The following is a 20560-nucleotide window of genomic DNA, read 5'->3' on the forward strand; positions in this document are numbered from 1 at the left end:
AGAGAGAGAGAGAGAGAGAGAGAGAGAGAGAGAGAGAGAGAGAACGAGAGAGAAGCAGGAATAAAACGTTTCTCGTGAAATTCCACTCGTCCGAGCCAAATGGAAAGGGAAGGCATGGTAGAGAGAGAGAAAGAGAAAGAGAGCGAGAGATATAGAGAGGGGAAAGAGAAAGAAAGAGAGAGAGAGAGAGAGAACGAAAGGATTGGAGCCGTGATGCTTTGAGATCCAAGGATGAGAAAGCTCTCTTCTCTTTCTAATACGTCAGTTTTCGTCTTTCTATTTCTTTCTCTCTCTCTCTCTCTCTCTCTTTCTTTCTCTCTCTCTCTCTCTCTCTCTCTCTCTCTCTCTCTCTCTCTCTATCTATCTATCTATCTATCTATCTATCTTTCTCTATCTTGATAAAACGTGTTCGCGTTTATGAATTATTTCAATATTTTTCCGAAATAACATGCACGCTAATTTCATATAATCTTGCATATTTTCGTTGATAATAATTTTCGTAATAAGTACGGGAACAACGACAATTTTGTTTTTCATACCCCATTTAGATTTTCGTAACTAGCTTACCCCTCTCCTCCAAATATGTAACTACCATCTAGTATCACGAAAAAAAAAAATAAAAGAAAAAAGAAATAGAATAACAAAAAACGAAAAAGGAAAGAAACAAAAAAAAAAGTGAAAATAAAAAAAATATATAAAACAAAAAAAAGAATCGACATGGAATAATTTCGTTGGGGAACACAAATTGAAAAAAATTCCCCAAATTGCGTCCGTCGCGACGACGAACGTCAGGGAAGGTTAATAGCGGACAAACCGTTTGAACTCGATCGAGCTGGTATCGGCGACGAAAATAAAGAGGGAACAAGGTGAGAGATCCAACGAGTAAACGAAGAGAGAAGAGTGAGAGAGAGAGAGAAGAGCAGACAAAATGAAAGAGAAAGAGAGATAGACAGACAGACAGACAAACAGACAGACAGACAGACAGAGTAAAAGAGAGAGAAAGAGATGGGAAAGCTTATTCATCGACTCGTGACGTATGTACGTATATACACATTTACTACATACGATTCAGTTTTTATCGGAACAGTGAATGAAAAACCATTGCACGCTCTTCTACCTGCGCAAATTTGTTTGTCAATTGGATGCCTTTTTTCAGCGCAACGCGATCGTTGATATACATAGATATCTACCTAACCGAAACGTTGTTATCCCCGTACGAACATGTTTGCAATTCTTCGGATATTTTTGATAGCTCCAACCTTTTGTTCATTTACACGTGATCTTTTGTTAACCCCTTATATTTTATAATCGATCGTCTATATTTCGTTTCGTTTGTTTCTTTTTTCCTCTCTTTTGCTTTCTCTTTTGTTTTCTTTCGTTTTTTCTTCCTTTTTGTTTTTCCTTTTTGCCCCCTCTATTTTTCTTTTTTCTTCGAATTTTTCGTTATCACGCTATACGTTCCGACCTAGGGTGGTGGTCTTCCCATAAAAAAATCCGTTCGATCGAACGAAACACTCGTTCTTTTTTTTTCTTTCTTTTTCTTTTTCTTTTTTTTTTTTCTTCTATACCGCGAAAACGATAGAAAAATACGCGGGGAACGATAAAATCATCTCGTCTCCCACCTTTTCCAACCCCGTCTGGAACGGAATTATTCGCAACGAGAAAGTATTACAAATCGGATCTTGCCGCGCTTTGTGTTTTGCAGCACATGGCGTAGTACAAAAACCAATTAATTTTGTTTGATCGGAGCTCTTCCAATTTTATCGCGTACTTTCCTCCATCGCTATTTCCACCCATCATCGGGCTCACGTTCATCCTCGATTTCTAACGAAAGTAAAATGGACACCCTTCCTTTGCTCTTTTTTTTTATCTCTTTCCTTCTCTCCATAACTCTCTCTCTCTCTCTCTCTCTCTCTCTCTCCATCTGTTTCTTTCTTTTTCTTTTTCCCTCTTCATTTGTTTTCTATGCTACCGTCCAAAATCGCGCGACACATTTTCCCAGAACGTATTGCTCAACGAGAAACTATCGCTTCGCACGAAATCGATTAACTTCCCGCACGGAAATTCTCTCGTTGAATTTTCTTTCGCAAACACACGTTGAGATAGTTAGAGAGAGAGAGAGAGAGAGAGAGAGAGAGAGAGAGAGAGAGAGAGAGAGAGAGAGAGAGAGAGAGAGAGAAAGAGAGGAAGCAAAAGATGCAGAGAAATGTAACTACTGAATTTACTTGGATTCGTCCAGAGAATCATTGAAATCGAAAATTGAATATTTCTAATCAATTCTGTCAGATCATCGGGTTACACGATTTATCCTTCTTTTCATCGTGTAAAATAAATTTATAAAGTTTCTCGAAAAAGGAAGACACTCGTGAAAATGTAATCAGAACGGATAAACTTTGATCGTAGTCAAATATAAATGCAAGTTGCTTCGAGTTATAAATAATTATCTTGCTACGAGTTTATATTATGGATCTTTTGAAAATCGTTTGTTGTCGCGATTGATAGTTCATAAGTATTTCACGGTTCTTGTTTCGAGCTAATAGAATCGACTATGCATAGATATTTTCGTAATCGGATAATTTAAAATACAAATTTAAGATAAATGATAAGCGAAGTTTTAAATCATTGAAACGACGATCGGTCACTGTGAGTAGTTATTGCGACTATTTCTATATAAATGCCATTAGAGTGCATTTTAATATTTAACGGTTGAATAATCGAGTCCGAGTATTTAACAGATTTGAACGAAATTAAATCATAGGTACGATTAATTGTCACCGGACACGTTTCTGTTTTTCGTTCGGTTTTTTCTCTCGCTGTATTTTTCTTTTCTTTTTCCTTTGTTTTGTTCTGTTTTGTTTCGTTTCGTTTTGTTCTATTTGTTTCTCACCGTTCTCGTCCTTTTACTCCTTTTTTTCTTTTTTCTTTCTTTCCTCTCTCCCCCTTTTTTTTTTTTTTTATCTTTTTTTCTATTTATTAAAGTAAAATCGCGTTCAATCGAGTCACTCGACAGCGAAATTAACGAATCGCGCGAGCTCTCTTGGGCCTTCGTTATCTTCAAGAGCTCGACAGCACAATGGAATTTGCTCGTAACTGCTTCCCAGTAATTAGACCGCGCTAACTTTTCATTAGATAAATATGCGCTCTGCGAACGAACGCTCAGAGAGATTGAGAGGAACCGGTAACGAGTCTGCGCTATATTCATTTTATATTCGTGCAAAGTCTCTCTCTTTCTCTCTCTCTTTCTCTCTCTCTCTCTCTCTCTCTCTCTCTCTTACTCTTTTGCTCTATCTACGAGAACGTGATAACCCAAAGTTCGAATAACGCTAACACACACAGATTATTCGCGAATTTCGTTAAACGTTAATAATAAATTTTATATCGATTTTTTTTTCCTCTCACTCATACATCAATCTGATATTCTTAACCTCACGCCCACATCCCCACCCATTCAACGTTAACGAAAGAAATATCCCAATTAATACGGATGAACTTTTACTAAAACTCACGATTTGCGATTTACTTTTAAGCAGATTAACCAAAATTTTTTTTCTCTTTTTTTTTTTTTTCAACCCGGACCCCCACGATTTCGAAAGTACTCCGTACTCCTGTAATTACAGTTTTTCTAACCACTCTGACTTGTTCGATCGTTACGTTTCTCGATGCTTCTCGTGGTACGATTTAACGTTCGCTTGGGTAATGAGATGGGAGATGAGAATATTTCACCGCGATGGGAGAAACTTTTACGAAGAAAGAGAGAGAAAGAGAGAATACAAGAAAGAAATAAACATTAGCAAATATATATATATATACATATATATATATATATGTATAGAGAAAAAGAGAAAGAGAGATACATAAATTGAGAACGAAAGTAAGAAGAGAGTGAGGATGGAAGAGAGAGTATTCGTAAGAGAGGAAGAGATATAACGAAAGGACGATAGAAACTGCGGTGGATGACGCGAAGCCGAGCGGAGTCGAGAGTTAAGTTTTAATTAATGTAATGGAGAGTAGCGCGTGATTAGCTTGCCAATCAGCGGCACGGTGCTTCTTCCTAAGAAGTTGTCGTAGTTGAGGTCGAGAGGGATGATGTCCTTTCGTCGAGAAGAAGAAGAAGAAGAAGAAGAAGAAGAAGAAGAAGAAGAAGTAGAAGAAGCAGAAGAAAACGAAAGAGAAAGAGAAAGAGAAAGAGGAGGGAAATCGACGATGTCGAATCCGCTAAATAGTACGATCGAGGACGAAGGTACCAGCTGCCATTAAGATTCGTTCATTCGACTCGAGAGACCAAGAAGAAGACGCTCGAAGGAATAATTAAGAATCCTTTCGTCTATTATTTTTACTGCTCTTTTTTCTTCCTCTTTTCTTTCTTTTTTTTTCTTCTTTTTTTTTTCTCTTTCCTTTTTTACTGGCCGATTAGTACCAACGATGGTTCTTTTTTTTCTCTCTCTTTTTTTTTTTAACCTCTCATTTTGTTCTACTTTTTTATTAATTGCTTCTATTATTATTATTATTATTTTTGTTGTTGTTGTTATTGTTATCATCATTATTTAATTTATTGCAATATGCCATAGAATAAATGGAAAGAGAGAAATAGAGGACGAACTTCCGTCTATTATTTATGTAGAATATCGTCTATTCCCGATAGGATTTATTCGTTAAAACGGCCTGCGTTCGTTTCGCAATCGTAAATACGTACTCGCAAATATATTCTCGAAAGATCATAAAGATACGATAGATCTGCTGAACGGACGATATTCATTGTTAAAATCAATGAAATATAAGCTACGCCACGCTACGTTCTGCCTTTATTAAATTTCGAACAAACTACGGGCACCGCTTTAATTACGGCGTTTATCGTGGTATCGATATATAAAACTATTCATGTGTATATATATATATATATGCACATGAATACTTTTATATATATATATATATATACGTATATCTATATAAAGAAGATATTTATATCCGTTTATGTTTGTATGCGATTCGATACATTTCTACACATACGATCGTACATTATCCAGAATTCCCACAGCGACTTTTGAATTCTGCAATTATGCCAATAGAAATGTTCATACTTCTAACGGCTCTATTACCTTTCTTGTTATTATTCTTGTTATATGTAAACGAATGAGGAATATTCGAATCGCATCGCTGATAACATCCCCGTTATATTCTACGTTATATGGTAATAGTATTACAACAAAGGATATTTTACTAATTATCGTTTAGAATACGGCGCGTCTAATCGATAATTATATTTTTTTTCTATTCCTTTTTTATATCCTCTCTTTGTATATAATACTCCTTTTTTTTTTCTTTTTTTTTTTTTTTAACTTATTCTAGACTTCTTTTTTTCTTTCTTTCACTTCTTTTTCGTTGTTGTTATTATTATTATTATTATTATATATATATATACATTTTTTTATATTTTTTTTTCTATTTTTTTCTCTCTTTTTTTTATAGACCGCGATCGAGACGAGATAACGAAAAAAAGGGGAAGAGATATGGAAAGAGAGATAGAAAGGGAGTAGATCGAGATAGAAATGGAAGGAGAATGCGAGCCGGAGGAGGAAAAAAGTTATATTGCCTTTGCGTCCGGAGTGACGAGCCCATGCGTCGCCGGAATATGAATAATATCCGACCGACGGAGTAGGATTTCTGTTACACGTGTGTGGAGAGAGGAAAAAAGAGAAGGAACGGGAGGGAGAAATAAAAAAAGGAGGATCAAAAGAGAGAGAGAGAGAGAGAGAGAGAGAGAGAGAGAGAGAACGAGAGAAAACGAGAGAAAAAGAGAGAAAAAGAGAGGATCTGAACAAGTACCTGCTAGATTCTCTCGGAGACAGAGTATTCTCTGATTGGATTCGAATTGGAGGAGAAGTTTATTCCTCGGTATGCATAACTCGTTGGAAATTATTTTGCAGTGGAAGAAGAGTAGAGAGGATTAGGGTATGAGAGAGAAGGAGGTAGAGAAATATATATATATATATATATATATAAAAGATACTCATCCCCTTTCTTCCTCTTTCTCCATCTCTTTCTCTTTCTCTCATTTAGTCGACGACATCTTCACCATTACTCTATCCTTTCACGCAGTCAGTCTCGTTCTGTCGCGGTTCTCGATTGTCTATAACTTCATAGTTTCTTGCGAGCAAGGACGCCACGACGCCCGCAATAAATAGCTTTCCGTCTGTTCTTCCATTCCCCTTTTGTCTCTCCGCGCGAGCGCGTATAATTCGTCGAGAGGAGCCTCCGTAGAAACCTACAGCTATCCATACACGTCGTATATCTCCTATCCACTCACCCCACCCACCACAATCCCACCCTCTTCTCCTCTCACTCTACCATATCCTATACCACCCGAACCCGAACCCGAACCCGTACCCGTACCCATACCTATACCCATACCCATACTCATACCCATACCCATACCCATACCCATACCCATACCCATACCCATACCCATACCCCTTTCTCTCTCTCTCTCTCTCTCTCGTTCCCTCTCTTTCCTTCCTCTACTCCTCCATCCAAACGGTGTCCTATTTCGCTCGCTCTCTTTCTCATTCCTCCTATTCCACCTCCTCTACCTCCTCTCCGTTCCCTCTTGTTGTCTTCCACGTCATTGTTCCATTGTGTGTAATTGCATTCAGGACGTGCATTTTGCAGTTTCGACTTGGCGTGCTCCGTTGTATATACAAGAGAAAGAGAAGGAGAGAGAGAGAGAGAGAGAGAGAGAATTGTGTGTTAAGGGAGGGGATAAACTTTGTAGTTATCGGAAACGAGCATTTGAGATGAAGAAAAGAAAATTCTTATCTACTTCTCTTTTTCTCTATTTTCTTTTTTTCTTTTCTTCACGAAGAAAAGGATGAAAGAAAAAAGAAAATAAAAAGAAACCGGTACGATCGTCTACGATGATCTCGATCATCCGACATGTTTACTTTTATTGATCCGGAGATTAATTTATTATTTCTTTCTTTCTTCTTTTCTTTTTCTTTTTTTTTTTTCTTTTTTTTTTTCGAAAGAGAGTCATTGACAAATTTCTTTCTCTTCTTTCTCTCTCTTTCTCTTTCTTTCTGTCTTTCTATTTTTGCACTTAACATAGATCGAAGATAAACGCGAGAGTTTCCGTTCTCCGGGGTGCTGGAAGAAAAGAAGAAAAAAGAAGGGAAAAAAAAACACTTTAAACGTTGAACTCTTCCTTCAAATGTAGGCTACACTATGGCGGGAATAAAAAGAGAGAGAAAGAGATGTTGGAACAAGCGAAAGTAACCAAAGACGAGGAAATAATGGTACTTGGATGGACGAGGGTTAGTTCGAAGGGTAAAGGAAAAGAGGGTGAAAAGGATCTCTTGGACCGAAGGAACCGAAGCTCTCTCTCTCTCTCTCTCTCTTTATATATATATATATATATATATATATATATATATATCTTTCTTTCTATTTAGGTACCTATCTATCCATCTATCCACCTATCTATTTCTCTCTCACTCTTAACCGCTCCACAGAAACTTATCTAATCAATCAGCCAACTGATCAACCTTTCATTGATCGCTGTAATCCATCAAGATATAAAACCGATACAACTATCGCTTGACTAACCCAAGAAGCTTATACCATCGCAATCCTTTTGAGTTATAACGTTAATTATTTTTCTTTGAGGATAGAAACTCGATCCTCGGTGAAAGTCTTCCTTTCGGTTGGTAAAACTTGACACTACATATATATGTGTGTGTGTGTGTGTGTACATATATATAACACCCTCTCTCTCTATTTCTTTTTCTGTTTTTCTTCGAAAAAAATGTCGATTCGCAAGACAAACCTGAGAAGAATTTCTCGTTTTACTGATCTTCGTCTCTTGAGAAATTGCATCTCCCCTTTTTTTTTCTTTTCTTCTTCTTCTTCTTCTTCTTCTTCTTCTATGTACTCGTATTATTTCATTAACATCATCGTCCTTAGGAAATTACAAGTCTAGGTCGAAATACTTTACTCGTATCACGTACATACGATGAAGATCTTAGCACGTAAGTAGAGCTTGACGCCTAGAGGTGGAAATTCTTTAAATTCCGCGAACGTTTAACGTACTTAACGCACGAAGTAAAGAGTTTATGGTCGCTTCGATGGATCGAACGGATCGAACGAACGAACGAGCAAGAGAGATAGATAGATAAAGAGAGGAGAGAGAGAGAGAGAGAGAGAGAGAGAGAGAGAGAGAGAGAAAATTAGACCAAAATCTAGGCCAACTGTGTAACCGATAATTCTCAACTCTCGTGATATAGATATTCTACGTTCGTCTACCTTCCATCAGAATTTTATTATCTCGTCGGTGTGCTAATGAAAATTTTTTTACTAAATACGCTCTTACGATACGCGAATCTCTCTGCACGTTCGTTCGCGAAAGAAAAATAGAAAAATGTACGTAAAAGTCGACGAATGATGATAATTAATTAAGAAAAAAAAAAAAAAAAAAAAAATCATCTTTCTCTAACTTTGACTCTCTCATTTATCAAGCACTCTTGTTACGAACGAAAAGATACAAGAAATATTTTTTGTAAAAATAATATATTAATAATAAACAGCGTGTCGATACGACGAACGAATGATTTCAATTTTTCCGAATGGGAGACCTATATAATAAGTGATCACATTATGTCGGCGTAAGTAAAACGAGGAAAGAAGAGATCGTTCATTTAAATTGTCGAGAGGAAAATAGTTAACGAGAGTTTAGGTAGTGTTCGATCATAATTTTCGCAGGAACCACAGAGGAACGCGCGTATTCGATATGATGATAGTTGTGTTGTGTTGTGCTAAGGAGGCGAACGCGATATTAATAGCCGTGTACACGTGTAAGCGAATTTATGCGGCGCGGTTACGCGGGATTTAGCATATCAATGGATACACCAGGGTAATACCTGTTAAACATCAACACAGCTGACGCTGAAGCGAGTGCTCGGTTTACGGCTGACATTGACAGATGTTACGTGTCAGTCTCGCGTAGTCCGCGATAGCATCGCATCGTCTTTTGTAGAAGCATTTGCTCCTTGTCCTCATCTTCCCGGTCTATCTCAAATATCAAGGATAAGGCCAAGACTGTATCTAGAGAGATAGATAGATAAATAGATAGATAGATAGAGAGAGAGAGAGAGAGAGAGAGAGAGAGAGAGAGAGAGAGAGAGAGAGAGAGACTCGGACGAAACGTTTGGATATGTCTATACACTTTATCTTTTTATATATGTATATACGTATATAAATCATTTCATTCGAATTGTTTCATCCTATAAAATATATAAATTATTTTTTCGTTTTTGGTAAAAAAAAAAAAAAAAAAAAAAAAAAAAAATGAGATAAACGTAACATTGTCTTTTTTTTTTTTTTCATTTTTTTTTTCAATGCAAATATATAATTCTGAAATATATATTAAGAGACCGAAAGTAACTATTGATGGAAGTCTAATGGAATAATCGATTAATAAATGTTATTTTAATATTATTTTTTTCTTTTCTTTTTATTTTTTCGACCGGACTCTTCTCCAGTGAGATTGATTAAATCGTATATGATATAAAAAGTACTTGTCAATGGAAATTTCGACAATGATCGCGTTTTGTATGCACTGTTGGGTAAATTTATTAATACGTTGTATATATTGTGTAATGTATAGAGTTAATTCTACCCTTCGAAATAACTTTTTGTTTATGTTTCTCTAAAATTATTCGTTCAAAAGTTATTCGCGAAATAAATTCGATTTGTTTCTCAAATGTGTGTATATGTATGTGTGTATGTGTTTAATGTATATATATATATATATATATATATATATATATAAAATAGATTAGTGGTGTAAACATCATCGAAACGATAGGGAGAATAGGGGGGACTGTTCTATGTAAAATCTCGAGCTCGATTTTCTACAAAATTATATATAGGTCAGTATGTCAGTCTATTTCCGGGAATCAATGTAAGCCACTCTAGAGCATGAAAAAAAAAAGAAAGAAGAGGAAAAAAAGAGAAAAGAAGAAAAAAAAAAAGAATGGAACAGGTTTCATTTCTTTCTTTTTTTCTTTTTTTCTTTCTTTCTTTCTTTCTTTCTTTCGACGACCATTTTTACTTTTTTCTACGAATTTATATAGGTCTGTGTGCCAATTTGATTCGATGAATTTGAAAGAGGTCAATGAACTCAAAGAACGGCGTATTACGATATCGAAATAAACTCGTACGTGATTTTTCTCTAGAACATTTTTTGTCCTTTTTTTCTTCTCTTTTCTTTCTTTCTTTTCTTTACTTTTATTTTATTTTATTTTATTTTTTTCTTTATTTTTTTTCTATAATCGAGATCAATCCACCACAATGAAAAACACGTACGAATCTTAATGAATTATTAACAGAATTAAATAATAATTACAATGGAATGCAATAATATTTTGTTATACGAGAAACATTTGAAAATCGAATTCTTCGTATAATCACGTTAATTCTAAAAGGGTGGGAGGTGAGGGTGAGGAGGAAGAGAATGTACGTGTATGTACGAGAATATGCGTGGGGGCGAGTCTACGCGATGGAGAGAAAAAAGCAATACATAGCAATCATGGATACGCGATCGTTTGAATTGAAATTGAATTTAAGCGTATGAATATTACAGTAACACATAGACTAGAGTCGTTCGATGGTACGATGAAACAATTGTTGCGGAAGGTGCCCATTTGTTCAAATGCTAAAAGCAAAATTACAGACAACTCTCGATATATATGCATGGAAACACAAACGTATATATATATACACACGTATACATATATTTTGTATAATATCTAATATGTATAAATATGTACACACATATATATGCATACACGTGTGTGTGTGTGTGTTTTATATATATATGAAATGGGATCGATGATAGAAACTAATTTTCTATCTAACAATATAATTAATGTTTGCAGTTAAACGGTAGTTCGACCATGTTGGACAAATGCTCTCGACACGCCAGACAGCGATCATAACTATGAAAACAAAGACTCGCGTTATGTAATTACATGTTAACCAACTCGCTTTAACGTAGTACGTCATTATTATACGTATACCGGGTGTACTTCTCTCCGACGACGAATCGAAAGTAGCCAGACACGTAGTTACCTACGTATGTATATGCATATACGACGCACGTGTAATCTCGTACGCGGGAAAGTTGTATTAATTAGTAGGATGAGATATGTATGTTACGTACGTACATATGTTTTTACGTGTATTCGTGTATGCGTATATATATATATATATATATATATATATATATATATACATATGTAGCACGTGTATGTACATATATGTATGTACATATATTTATATATATGTATATATTATATACACAAACATACATTATCTTTCTCCATCTCTTTCTCTTCATCGTACGTTTCATCTCTTTCTCTTATCCGGCTACATCAGTCGAGTTACAATTCGCTCGGATTAATTAACCACAATCCTCCTGGACTCGTGCTTGTTTTGCTAAAACGTTAAATAAGGAAAGAACGCATTTCAGTCGGGAACAAGGACGAGAAAGAGAAAATATCGAAACCACGGAATGTCTACCAACGAAAACGTTGATAGAATCGTTAAGTTTCCTTTCTCTTCTGTTTTCTTTTTTTATTTTTTTTTTTTTTTATTTTTTACTTATTTTTTTTTTTTTCTTTCTTTCTTTAATCATTGTTTTATTTTATTTTATTATTATTTCTTCTTTCGATCGACGATGTTGTAGAAAAATTGTGGTCGGATATATATGCATTCGCAAATACGTTTGTAAATTGTAAAAGGTAAATCGACGTTCACTTAGTTATAGATATATCCAGGTATACGTACGATTTCGATTAATCGGCATTCGGACGTTTGTAATTTAAGTTAACAGCTGTTCCGATAATCCGGGACTTCTCTCTATTTCATAGCCGTTTAACGGCTTATGATCGTTCGGATGTGTATTAATTAAATTTAATAAACGGCGCTGCGCTATCGACGATCGAACGGAGATGAAGTCGTCGTCGCTCGTAATATTATTACCGATATTTCTTTTTCACGAATACACATGCACTTACGCATGCACACGCGTAGACACAAGTATATACTATAATATTAATTCGTGATAGATATATATATATCGTTATAAGATATATCAAATAGATATATACATACGTGTGCAATATATCTCGTTAATTCGTAACTTGCAGCAGCTCTTTTTTTATCTTTTTTCTTATTTTTTTTTTTTTTGTTCGCATACGCTTTAACACGAAATTCATACGCTATGATTCGATACGCATAAGTTTGTACGTAGTATAACTATGATATTAACGCTATTGAATAAATATATTTTCTTTCTTTTTTTTTTTTTTGTTATTAGGAATCTTCGAGGACACAAATTAATAAAATCGTGATTCGTAATTCGTATCGTAGAAGATTAACGCTTTTATCAGTTTTTCGATGGAAACACAATATGCATATAATGCGCATCAAGCTATCTCCGACGTTCCGACGTGATCAATTTTGAAGGAAATAAGTTCGCGTCTCTTCGTGAGAACCGATTATCTCCTCTTTTCCATCGCCTTATCCTTTTCTGACGGGTATACAAACGAGACACAATTAAAACGTTGATTCTCGCTTGCGGCGCGACGCCGAAAAGACAAGACCTAAAATGAAAAATCAAAGAGAAAGAGAGAGGGAGAGAGAGAGAGAGAGAGAGAGAGAGAGAGAGAGAGAGAGAAGAAAAGAGACTGTATATACATATATATGTATATATATATATAGTTTCACGACGAAGAATTTAATAGAGAATACGGTCTCTTCGTTAGAACGAATATACAAGTTGCAACGAGGAACGAATTTAAAGAGAGGAGGAACGAGAAACGATTTTATCAATCTCATTGGACGAAAGGACGAGTCGCAAAATTAATTGGATCATCACGGTCCTTTTGACATAGCGCTGGAAGATCAAAGTCGGCGGTATCAAACTTGAGTCCATTAAAACCGACGTTAAATCGAAAGTTAACGCGTTCTTTGTGACAATATCAATTCTTGCTTATCTCAAAACTCTTCTTTTTCTTTTCCGGGATAGATCGATCGATCTCGAACGAACGAACGAACGAACGAACGAACGAACTAACGAACGAATGAAAAAACGAACGATCGATTGATCGACAAGTGAAAGCTTATATCTCTCTTACTTTTTTCTCTCTCATTTTACTTCTCTTTCTTTTTCTCTCTCTTTCTCCATTACTTTATTTCTCTTTTCTCTTTTCTTTATCGCATATTATGTCCCACTCCATTCCATCGAGGACAACGTGCTCGCGAGTTGCAAATTGATCATAACGAGATTACTCTGGCTCGTTCGCAGACCGTTTCGATTAAGCACTTGTAATAAATAAAGCAGTGATTTCATAAAAATATTGCGATATCCGGACGGAATTGCGCCAATTAAGCGTCGAAATAAAATTGATAAACATCGTGGCAATACCTTCTCTCTCTCTCTCTCTCTCTCTCTCTCTCTCTCTCTCTCTCTGTCTCTCTGTCTCTTTCCGTGCGAGTTATATACGTACATATATAAATCGTTTTATATTATTGATAAGAGTTAAAAGGGTGTGCTTTTTTTTCTTGTTTTCAGTTTTTTCCTTTTTTTTTTTTTATTTTATTTTCTTTTTTTTTTATTTTTTTACTTCTTTTTATTTTTTCATTTTGTCAATTTCGATTGAAGCCATCGCATTCGAAAAATACTCTCTTGGAAAAGCACTTCGTTGAATTTCCACGCTCCAATAACACTCACGATATTAACTAAAAATGTACGGTGTACTGAAGAGAGAAAGAGAGAGAGAGAGAGAGAGAGAGAGAGAAGAAACAAGAGAGGGAGAAAGAAAAAGAGAAAAGAAAAAAGGATTGAAAAAATAGGAAAAAAAGGAGACAATTAAATTAGCGCAATCTCTTATCATTTAAAGAATTGATTATCACCGATCGAACGTCATTACGTATTTTTATATTCCTCTGTCCATCGTCAAACACGATAGACGAATGTTTTGAAAGAACCTTTTCGTATCTTTTTTTTTTTTTTTTTTTTTATCGAAGCAATACTTTTACTAATTTATTAAAATCAGGTATTTCGTGAAATTTCTATGATTCGAATTTGTAAAATAAAAGCTCTTCTGTTGTCTGGATTACGATCGTTTGGGAATGTACAAAAATTTTCTGCTTAATATATACCAACCGTGTGTCGGAAGATAGAGAATCGTTGGAATTTACGAAATAACATTTTTTTCCGCGGTCGGATTTCGAAATCGGTTCTATGTAGAATCCGTAGAAAGCATGCTAACATCGCGCTATCCGTATACACGGCACACAGAACACAGAACACAGTACACAGAACACAAAAAGGAAACACAGAACATGGAACACGGAATACAGATCACAAATCACAATTACAAATCACTCAATCAATACATTTCTGGTGTAACTAACTTCACAATTCCTCTCTCTCTTTCTCTCTCTCTCTTTCTCTTTATCTCTCTGTCATCGTGGCTTTCTCTTTTACTCTTTTATTCCATGTGTTACTTCGCTAGTAGACCATCGGACTTTTTCACTCGTTTAAAATCCTTCCGTCCTTCGAAATTAACCAACCCTAAACTTTAACCTCTTGTCACGAAGAAAATATTATCTACGAAGTTAAATCATCGAAATTCAAAACGTTTAAAAAATGAATTTTATAAAGATATATAAAACTTTTCAAAAGCGAAACAGATTAAGAAGAAACATGTTATTATTAAACAAGAGAGTTCAAAAGAGCGATGAAAGAAACTTATCCCGAGAGATCTTTCCTCTATCCTTTAACAATAACACCATTGACTAACGTGAGGATCAACTAGCTGCTCATTGTCAGTCCTAGGAATCCTCAATGGCGCATCATCGTCATCGTCCTGGTGCATGGTGGTTAGTGACGGTGGTTTCGTCGTGGCGTTGTTGGGTCCACGACAAATAGAGACAATTAAGCGGCTAATATGAGATACTCTCGTCGTATGACCGTCGTGTGTGCATCTCCCACGGGCTAGTAGAGAGGGATGAAAATAGGGGGAGTGGGTGGATAGAAGGGAGAGGTAGAGGGACAGAAGGGTGGTCGAGTAGGTCGGTCGAAGGGTGGATTCATCGCACAACAATGCTATGCTATTGCAAACACCAGCGGGAAAACCAACAATGCTCCTGCTCCGTTTCCCTTTAACGCTATACGAGAATCCCTATGTATCTCTATCTCTATCTATCTCTCTATCTCTCTCTCTCTCTCTCTCTTTCGCTTATTGGATGCGCGTGCGTCTGGCAACGCGCACGCACGTTTTCAGAAGACCGATCACAGTGTCCAGACCGATCGTGACCGTGCATACGGTCCTAAAATCACATTAAACGGAAGTATAAATACGAGTGAAATAACTCGACTCTGTTTCTCTCTTTTTCCTCTCTTTCTCTCTCTTTCTATGTTTCCGTCTGTCTTTGTTAGTTGACAAACATCGATATTATAGAAGCTACAACTTATAAAAATATATATCATCGAAATCTTCTTTGATAAAAGAGTTCTTTGTTAAGAGAGATCAATGATGATCGAGGAAAGAAAATTGAAGAAGGAACGTCTGATCAAATTCGTTCTATACTACTGACGTAGTACGTACTCCTCTAGTATGCAGATATTACTATCATACTATCTTGATATAATCGTTAAAATTTTTCTTTGTTCGAAAATTCCATTGTTTTTTTTTTTTTTTTTGCAAAATATATAATATATTTATTTTCATAATATACTTTCGCAAGTAGTTTCGTTCAGTAACTTTGTAAGTTCTTATAATTTGAGAGTTCTTTTTTCGTCAATAATATCATCACGATCATGTAAATATGTTCTAATTCATTCTTTATTCATATCTCTCTCTCTCTCTCTCTCTCTCTCTCTCTCTGTCTCTCTTTTTTACGCAAGTAACCTTCTTTGATATCGCATAAGCGTGGGGATTGCACAGGAAAACGAACGAAAGCCGCTTGCTCGCGAATCACAAAGCGATTTAATACGCGCTGTCGGCCCAAATAAATGTGGTTTCCGTGAATCGCGATGGTGCATTCCAAACGTAAAGTTTAGTAACAATGAACAGTCGAGCGCGGATGGTGTATGTATGCAACAAACCGCTCGTAGCCCCGTTACAAAAATAATAATTCTGAATCAAATATGTATAAAGAACGGAATGGTATGGCGGACGGTGGTTCTACGCATGACATTGTTATTGTAAAAATAATTCTATTTATTTTACTTTCGTTTTACCAATAGGGGAAGGACGGAAAGAGAAAGAAAAAAAGAAAGAGAAGCGATCCGCGACGAAAAGTAAATTGAAATTTTTACCGTGGGATCGTTTTGTTAATTGTTAATTAAATGTTACAAATCAAGACGCTAAGTTTTTTCGTTTCATCGACGATACGAAATCAGGATGTTTTAAGAAAGAGATAAACGATTGAAAAGAAGCAAAACGAGAGATTGAGAGTAAGAGTAAGAGAGAGAGAGAGAGAGAGAGAAAGAGAGAAAGAACGAGCATCTAACGAGAAAGTTGGAAGAAGCAAATAGCTAAATCAACGGCCTGCGGGTACCCACGTTGAACGAGTTCGAAGAAAAAGTGTTGGAAAAGCCTCTTTTCTTTCGACGATACTCTTACATACGTACATACATACATACATACATACATACATACATATCTGTTATATATACACGTGTAGGTGAGTTCGCGAATACCTTTCGCCTCGTTTCTCAAGCTTACCGCATAATATCGTGTGCAATGTGCGACGTTCGTTGAACATTGAAATTGATGCCTTTGATGTGAACGCTAGGAAATAATAAGAACTTGACGTACCAAGCTCTCTCTCTTTGATCATTGCTAAAGAGATTGGTAATCGTTTTTAAACGTGATTAGCCACATCTCCAACCTTGTCTCTTCATATTCCAAATAACGCTCTTTCCTTTTTCTTCTTTTTTCATCGATTTAAAACACTTTCGCGAGCTTTCGTGATCGAAAGAAAAGAAAGGAGAAAAGGAAAAGAGAGAATAGAGAAACGAGGAAGAAATATGAGGAGATATAAAAGAATATATATATTTACAAAAAAAAAAAAGAAAGAAAGAAAGAAACAAAGAAACAAAGAAGAGGAAGAAGAAGAAGAAGAAGAAGAAGAAGAGAATCTCTCGTTGAGATCATTGTTGCACTGATCCCACGCAAAGTTTCGAATCTTGCTTTAAAATTCGTTAAAACGAATTTCCTTCTCGGTCCCGAAATAAAAGAAGGATTTCGAAACTAATTTCGAAGTGGTCGATTATCTCGCATCTGCGCCCGCGTAACCGAGGCGGTTAGTATTGAAAGGTATTTCCACTCTTTTTCGAAGCTTTCACATCACTCAGCGCGTTGGTCGTTGGGAAATGCATCTTCGTAAGAAGAAGAAGAAGAAGAAGAAGAAGAAGAAGAAGCAGAAGCAGAAGAAGAAGAAGAAGAAGAAAATGCTGCGATGAAGTGGGAATATTGGGAAAAGTGGAAGAGAGGAAGTAGAAGAAAGAGAAGAAGAAGAAGAACGTAAAACGTGTGTAGTTCTCTTCTCTTTCTTCAACAAGTTCAATATCTATCTGTTTCTCTCTTTCTCTTTTGCTCTCTCTCTCTCTCTCTCTCTCTCTCTCTCTCTCTCTCTCTCTCTCTTTTTCGTTCTCGACATTTCAATGCAAAAGCATCCTGCCGTAAGGATCGGCGCTGCTTATTTTCCTGGTTCGAACGTTCTCCATTAGTCTCGAACGTTTCTTCGTTTTCTCCTTTTCTACTATCCTCTTTCGTCTATGTATTACTATTTCTCTCTCTCTCTCTCTTTCTCTCTCTCTCTTTCTCTGTGTATCTGTCTGTCTCTCTTTTTCTTCTAGCGAGTTCCATCGTACGTTTCTCGGTTCTTCCTTCCTCCGTCGGTAGGAAATAAACGTGTAGCGTCGTTCTTTCGTCCGAAAGAAAAGGAGGAAAAATAGAAAAAGAAAATGAAAAGGGAAAGGAAAAAAAAAACAACAACGACAATGAAAAAAGAAGGAAAGAAGAAAATCCTGCATTTGTGTAATACAAGGGAGCGCAACAGCCTTGCAGTGGCTTTTTCCTGAAGGTTTAAGATTCCAAATCTACCCGTGCTTTCTCTCTTTCTCTCTTTCTCTTTTTATCCAGTTTTTTCTCGTTTCTTTCTTTCTCTATTTCTCTATTTCTATCTCTCTTTCTATTGTTTCTCTTTTCTTTTCACATACTTTATTAAACGAATTACGATTGGCTAAACGTACATCCGTTCGAAACTATAATCGAATCGAACAATCCCACGACGAGATAACCCAAGTTATTCTCAAATATACTTGTACATATATACGTATATATATATATATATATATATATATATATATATATACATACATATACATGTGTATATATATATACCAAAGGATATGTCGAGATGTGAAGTGAAAAGAAAAGAAAAGAAAAGAAAAGAAAAGAAAAGAAAGAAAGAAAGAAAACAAAAAAAGAAGAAGAAGAGAAGCTCTTATCTATACTTTAAAATAATAAATATAATGAAATTGATATCAGGGATGATCCCCTTCTACCATTCGAAAATCGAAAAGATAAGTTTACTATCCTCACTCTGCCCTTTTCCCTTCTCCCTTCTTCTATCTCTTCGCTTTTCCTAAGCCGCTTCAACGTGTTTTGCATCATCGAGCGTCGTGGTTTAAACAGTTTGATGCAAGAACGATACGATACGATACGATACGATAATATGTTTTGTTCTAAGATAGGACAAAATATCTCTCTCGCGTTTATTCGTAGGATTCGCATTAACGAACATGCGCGTCCAGAGTCGTGAGAAACTTCTCGAGACTTTGCTTCTAGCTTCTACGAACTTCCCTGTTTTAGTATTAACTGGTCACCTTATTCGTTTATCATTTCGTTATTAACAACGTCTAACTCTCAACGTCGTATTATAGTTAATGTCAAAATTTAGATACGTTCCTGGATGCACGAATAGTTAAGAAGTTTAAAAAGATCAGAGAGGTGTCGCTCGCTTGCCTGTTTACTACCGACAACTTTCGTTCGGAAACTCTCTCTCTCTCTCTCTCTCTCTCATCTTTTTCTTCTTCTTTTTCTTCCTTACTCCTCTTCCTCCTCTCCTTCTTCCTTTACCTTATCTCCCCCCGTTTTTTTTACGGCAATTTCCGCGATGTAACTCCGGAAGTTGCGGTAACGCGGCAGGAGTAAGGACGTAATATAACTCGCGATGAAATTAATCCCCGAAGGGGCAACTTTTTAATTAGTATCTCGTAGAGGAAGGTTGGGCCTCCTCCGCTTACCTTAATCGTCGATAAATTTTCTCACCGGGTGAGCACTTTCCTTTGGAGAACGTCAAAAATAACGTTTATTTCTTCCTTTGGTTTCTCTCTCTCTCTTTCTCTCTCTCTCTCTCTCTCTCTCTTTCATTCTTTTTCTCTTTCTTTCTCTTTCTTTTTCTCGACCAGATGAAATATACGACGGTATGCGGATTACTTCGATTTCTATCACGTATCTCGCGTGCTTTTGTAACGCGATAGGTTTTTAGCTTTATGCCAATGCCTCTAGCAAGCTAAAATATCGCGTTACTAAATTCTCCCTTTTTCCCATCTCTCCTCTCCCATGACACCCCACTCCTCCATCATTGTACACTCTTTCTCTCTTTCGTTTCGTACGCAACATGTTTCTTTTTTCTTTTTCCTTTTTTTTTTTTTTTTTTACCTCCTATTCTATCTTCTACCTTCTCTTTACTGCAACACGATACGAAAACGCGCGATAGGAGATACGTCTAATTTAATGGCCGACGCGAATTTTCATTCGTGTAAAATCTCCTTCGTCTAATATTAATATCCCTCGTAGGAAAGCAAATCCAAGAGAGAGATTTCTCTAAACGATTTATTCGAATAGAGACTTTTGCAAACGACGAATTCATCGAGACGACGAATCTAAGAATAATTTCAACTTCCAACTGATCTAGATTTAAAACCGTTGTACTTATCAATATTATATATCTCGCAGGTCAAGGAATCGTTTCAAATCTAGATCCATGTCATTTCGATTATCGAGTTAAATATGTATTCACATAGAGAACTTTTATTTATTTTTATTCTCGACATTTACACACTGTGCATATACAAATAGACAAAGACGAGCAAACGAAGTAATATCTCGAGGTAGATAATAAAAAATACGATAGGAATCGTCTAATTTTTGTACGATCTCTTTATAGAGATATATGCTTCTGTGATATTTATCGTGAAAGCATTACAAACGTTAAAGATTCTAATCTTATTGCGGGAAAAAGTTTCGATAAATATCCTAGATATATGTACATATGTATAATTAACGCTTGACGCATGCGTTTACGACGATCTACGTAGGTAGGTGGGTAGGTAGATATGATTAGATGATAATGCATGGAAATGTCGCTTCTGCTTTGCGGCCTATCTCTCTCTCTCTCTCTCTCTCTCTCTCTCTCTCTCTCT

At 36.0% G+C, this 20560-nt stretch overlaps 1 protein-coding gene across 4 annotated transcripts in view; it reads left to right on the forward strand.

Moving 5' to 3' along the window:
- LOC122630746 overlaps positions 1–20560 on the forward strand; it is a 252288-nt gene that overhangs the window by 191118 nt on the left and 40610 nt on the right. The window contains exon 1 of one of the 4 annotated variants that reach the window (XM_043815595.1): positions 5755–5892. The exons of the other annotated variants lie outside the window; for them this stretch is intronic. The gene's annotated coding sequence lies outside the window, so the exon portion shown is untranslated. Of the gene's footprint in view, positions 1–5754; positions 5893–20560 lie in introns of those variants that run through there. 4 annotated transcript variants of the gene reach the window in all.

The sequence above is a fragment of the Vespula pensylvanica genome, chromosome 7 (genome assembly GCF_014466175.1).
Source record: "Vespula pensylvanica isolate Volc-1 chromosome 7, ASM1446617v1, whole genome shotgun sequence".
Lineage (NCBI taxonomy): Eukaryota > Metazoa > Arthropoda > Insecta > Hymenoptera > Vespidae > Vespula > Vespula pensylvanica.